This window comes from Coregonus clupeaformis, chromosome 21 (assembly GCF_020615455.1).
Source record: "Coregonus clupeaformis isolate EN_2021a chromosome 21, ASM2061545v1, whole genome shotgun sequence".
Taxonomy (NCBI): Eukaryota; Metazoa; Chordata; class Actinopteri; order Salmoniformes; family Salmonidae; genus Coregonus; species Coregonus clupeaformis.
Genome location: NC_059212.1, coordinates 29,248,469 through 29,254,468, shown reverse-complemented (window position 1 = coordinate 29,254,468; position 6,000 = coordinate 29,248,469).

Sequence of the window (6,000 nt, the reverse complement as noted above, 5' to 3'; positions counted from 1 at the left end):
AAATAATGTACGTACTCATTAACTGTAAGTCGCTCTGGATAAGAGTGATAGACTTGGTAGTATCAGGAAGGTAGTGAGAAGGTTACTGTGTCCATTTCAAAGTGGTGTTGTATACTGTCCAGACAGGTGTATTGTCATTGTGTAGCTCAGTATGTTTTTGTAAGGGGGCTGTATATCCTGTTGTCACAGTGGGCCTCAGAGCACAGTAGTACACAGCAGAGTCAGACAGCTGCACCCTCTGGATCGTCAAGGGGACAGCGCTATATATGAAATCATTGTCTCCTCCTCTTTCAGTGTATCATCAAACATTGAGAAGCTTGTGACATTGTCTGAACAACACTCTACCCTGAGTTTTTGTGCAGTGACTGAATCTCCTGTTGTCACAGTGGACCTCAGAGCACAGTAGTACAAAGTAGAGTCAGACGGCTGCAACCTCTGGATCGTCAAGGGGACAGAGCAAGATGTGAAATTCAGCCTGGAATCAGACTTCTTCTTGAACTCATCACTATTGCTCTCTTCTGAATAACGATCTCTTCTCAGGACATACTGAGGAGAGTCCCTAGTTAACTGGATGTACCAGAAGAGATCAGGAGATGTCGTACTGTGTTAGGTTCTAAATAACCAGAGTAAAAACTCACTGACAACTTAATGAAAGCTCAAACCAAGTTTATTCACCCAAAGGTTCAGACAGCTGAACTGACAAAGACATGTTCCCACCAACACAAATATATAGACTCCAATTTAGGAGAACTCCTCATTCCCTCTAAACATTACATCTTTATTGCTAGACAGGAAGTTAAGTGATGTGGGTAATAAACGGTTGCTTCTCCCTTAATGTGACATGACCTGACCTCGGCCCCCATTCCTCACTAATCCACAGCTCTCCACCCTTATCAGTGACTTCAACCATGTGATTGCCTTTCCTTTACTCAGTACATTCCAAGTCCCTGGCTCATATCCAACCTTAATTGACCCCACCATATACATTCCTTCTACAGATAACCATTAACTTCTGGTGTAGAAACCAGACTGTGGCCCTTCTCACTTCCATAGGATACCTGATGATTAACAATATTTCAAGATTAGAAGTCAGAACCCATCAACTGCTAGTAGTTACAGCTGAGTGTTACCAGTCCTCCTTCAAGGGCAGTAACATGTCCACTCTGCTGGTCAACAGCCTCTCCACCTTTGCAATATGAAAAAAAGAGTGGGGTTTTATAATACATAATAGTCTAAGGCAGTGGCGGCTCCTGAAAAAATTCTCAGGGGAGGGCAATTTTTCTGATGATTTAGGTGACCTACACACATTTTAAAAAAGATATGTCCAGCAACAACATGAAGACAGGGGCAGCATATAAGTCAATGCCAGAAGCATTTATTGACTGATCTCAAAAGTGTTGGCTTACAAAAGCAAAATAAGTTATCACAGTAAAAATAATCAAGGGTGTTCTTTCACATTCCTCAACACTGCATAAACAATATGCATTTCCATAAACAAATGAAATATCAGCTGAAAATACAGCATCTTGGTATTTGTTCAGATTGCAGGATCAACAAGAGCTTTTACCACATTTTTTACCTCATGGTTGAATTGGAAATATGTGCACCTGAGCATAATTCACAACAAGCAAGCAGGAGCTTTTGATAGAGGCTACTGAAAACATTGATGCAAGTTATTGGTAATAAGAAATGTTTATAGACTTCCATATTCTGCCCTCTTGTATAGATTTGTGAAAATGAACAGTGATATACATTTTGCCTGAAAACAGAATTTGAAAATAATTTCTAGAAAAGGTAAACACAGCTATCTGTATGGCTTTGTAAAAATGAACCATATTCTGGCCAATTGTATAGATTTGTAAATATGAACAACCATATTCTGGCCAATTGTATAGATTTGTAAAAATGAACATGAACAGATTTTTTTTTTTTTTTACTTTTTTAAAAATGAAAAATAACTATTTTAAACAACATCAACTGTGAACTGATTTGGGCGTGTGTGTGTTAAAGAGACAGACAGGGAGGGACAAAGAGAGATAGGCTACATTACTTGTACTGAAACTGTTCTCTTCTCTCTTTCAATGCAGCAAAGCGGTCAATGACTTTCTCATTGAAAGTGTAGAAACGTCCGTGGTCTCGTCAGCTTGGATAGCTACGAAGTTCGTCGACTTCACCTCCTCCACAATATGTTCCCTCATGACCGCTAGCATACACTCCAGTAGCTCGTTTTGAATGGTCTTTGATGTGAACTTCTTTTAAAGAGACAATCGAGTTGCACTGAACGCTGCCATCTTTGATAGTAGTACATGAATTGATTGACGCTGCTACCCGCTCTTTTCTTAGTTACGTTCATGGTTATGTTACGTATGACGAAAGCGCGTAAGTGCAAGCCCTCAGAAACCCATAGAGATTGTATTGAAAGCTCTGATATTTGAAAAAAATAGATTTAACATGACAGTCTACGAGAGACTTCTGGGGCGATTTTCAACCTGACTGAAATCGCCCAAAAACGGGCGGGGCCATTTGAAGCACGACTTTAGCCTGATTGGACATTTAGTGGCAGATCAGACGTCTAGATTAGAACACTGATAACTACTGTTGCCGTGATATAATTGATTAGAAAAAAAATCCCTTCCTTTTCCCGTTTGGCAGTGCGTCGCCCATATCGCCCTAATGAACACACCGCCCCTGGTCTAAGGTTCAGAGAATGATAATGTAGAAAGGAGAAGCACTATACTGTACCAAAATAGCATGCAGCCAGGATAAGTAAAGTATTCCTAAGCCAATGGGCCATTATGATTCATGTATAGAGGAAGAATAGACTGTTGTAGACTTTATGTTCCATCCACTGTAGCTGAGAAGTCTCATAATTGTGGGGCTCTGCAGTAGGGGAGGAGCTTATTGTATATGTCATTGATTTGTTGAACTTTCAAAGGGATTCCTTTTTACATGTTCTGTATTTAGAACCATGATATTTTTATTTTACAGAATGTTATCCTCTTCTCCAAATCATTTACAAATTATAATTGGGCAGTTGTTATGGGGCTTGGAGAAATATATTTTCTGTTCAGGCCAAATCTGACATATCAAATCATATGTCTAGTAATGGTTTGCAACAAAATCAGAAAGAAAGGCACAGACCACAGTAGCCTATGAACCAGTCCAATATAGACCTGGGCTATGCTGCCCAATGTCACAAAGAGTTATCTTTACTAAATTATATATTTAAAACAGTAGTCAAGGTCTATATTGGAAACCAACCGTGAAACCAACAACAAATGTCACCATGTCATTGGATTTAGGTTCTAAAAGTTTGGTAAAAACAAAAAGAGGAAATGCCCTTACGTTGATGACTTTTTGGAAACCCAATCAGTTTTCCACATTTATTCATCGTCATCACACTGATTTATTTAAATTTTTTATATATCCCACATTTTTAGTCAGCTAAGAACAAATTCTTATTTACAATGACGGCCTACACCGGCCAAACCCGGCGCCGCCCTATTGGACTCCCAATCACGGCCGGTTGTGATACAGACTGGAATCAAACCAGGGGGTCTGTAGTGACACCTCAAGCACTGAGATTCAGTGCCTTAGACTGCTGTGCCACTCGGTAGCCTGAGGTTGCAATGATATGGAAAAAGTGGGATCATTCCTGTCATCGCAGTGCACATTAACGTAAATGATGGGCAATGGCACCACCAGAACAGAATATGTGACAAAGGGTTTTAATCGCAGCTTTTTCGTCACTCATTTCAAGACTCGACTTCAACTCCTTTACATCCTTACTGACCAACTCTAGTATGCCCAGTTTGTCATTTATCGACTTCCACACTTACCAGTACCAGTGGTGAAAAGCATAAATCATCTGTATCCGTCGAGGAGTCACGTTTTCTTTTGGAGATTGATTCTCCTCGTTTATCCTCCGTCATGTTTGAGTGTTGCTTTTTGCTGTAATATTTGTCGATACATTTCTCTAGCCTTATGATTTGTTTTGTGTTATTATCCAGATTGAATGTTATTACCCACAAGTATATGAAGTGCTAACATTTAGTCTTAACTTACTGATATTGAATATTACGTTTTTCTCTTGAGGTGATTCGCACCGCTTTGTGTTCAATACGCCATCTTGTCACAGATGTTGTCAATTTAACAAATAGTTATATTGACTACATCTGTCTTAGCTCGCTCATGAATGTCTTAATCGAAATTAATGATTGCCTCTTATCCGCTCATCTTTCCCTTATGCCATAGTTTGTACATCTCAATTGTTAGTAGAAACCACATTTTTTTTATAAACAACTCAGCCATATCAGCTATGTTTTTTTAAAGGCAGTAAATAAGGCTGAACAAACTGTTTCGCTGCCAGACAAGGCTCCGCTGATAGTCAGGTGTAGCAGTGGTAAGGTGTTGGCACTTCTGTTGGGACAGTTTTATGTAGGCCCTAACAGTTTGTGGGCACCGTTTGTCACTGTTATAGTGCAATAAGTGTATTGTTTAGTGTTGTGTAGTATAGTGGCTTTGCTGGCATGCATCTAGACATGTTTTTTCTTTAGTTTGCCCCACCAAGATTTAAATACAAAATCGCCACTGCTCACCCCTGCCCTAAAAGACGCATAAGAGGAGTTTATCATGAGCTGTCAGGTTTTTGTACAGTGTTTCTGGGTTTCCTGTCACTGTGGGCTGCAGAGCGCAGTAGTACAGAGCAGAGTCTGTCACCTCAGCAGAGAAGATCTCCAGATCCACACGGGTTCTCTCCTTATTCAGATTAACAGACAGTCGAGGGTCTTCAGGTTTAGCTTTAAATACAGAGGGTTTTGAGGTGACTGTGGTATAGAGGAGGAATTGCGGTGCTGATCTGGGATATTGACGATACCATTGAAGATAGTCTACTGAGCCAGAGTAGTTGCAAGACAGTGTAACACTGCTTCCCACCATGCCATGTTCTGTCTCTGAAGTTGGTTTTATGTCATTTTCATAACTGCCACCTGTAATATAATGTTAAGTTTAGATAAACATTTTTAGTTCATGATAAATTATTACATACTCTGTGTCATATTCATTACAAGTGAAAAGATAATCAGTAATTTACATTTCTTCTAGGAAGTGCTATTTTCAAATGACACTTGACAGTTACCTTGAATAAGCTAAAAGTATGTAATTTAAGACTAATACTCACCAACAAGTGCAGAGAGGAGAAACACTGGGTAGAGAAACATGGTGATGGGTGTAACAGTGAGTTATCAGGAGGCAGAACTGAAGACATCCCACTGTTCCAGTCAGTTAGAGGAGAATCATCTCTCCACCTCTCATCTTAGCTCCTCCTATTCAGTAAATGGACCCACATTACATCAAAATGATAATCTGTGATTAACAAATATGATACTTGATGGATAATCATGAACATGATTTCTAATAATTTGTATGCAGCTGCTTGCCTGTTAAATAGTGTTTACTAGTAAGGCTTTATTACATTTACATTTTACATTTTAGTCATTTAGCAGACGCTCTTATCCAGAGCGACTTACAGTTAGTGAGTGCATACATTATTTTTATTTTTTTTCAGTAATGTGCTCTGCTTGATGTTGGAGGGAGTCTTAGGGGCATATTTTCTCTTCAGTGTGTTTGCCATCAGTTCTCCATACTTCTTAAGATGGTGTACATGCTTTCATGCATTACAGGAAGGTATTTGTAGTGTTTCTGGGTTTCCAGTCACTGTGGGCCTCAGAGCACAGTAGTACAGAGCAGATTCTGTCACTTCATCAGAAGAGATCTTCAGATCCACACGTTCGGCCACTTTGTCAAAGTTAACTGACAGTCAAGAATACGGTGATTCTGCAGTAACTATTGTCTCAGCAGATTCTGAATACACTGCCTCCGCCAGATACTGTGTAGTTGCAGGAAAGCTTGACACTAATCACTCTTGAAAGGAGAGAGGACATTTACAGGTATAACCACAATCACTCTGGTAGCCTAAAAACATCTTGGGTGTATCTAATA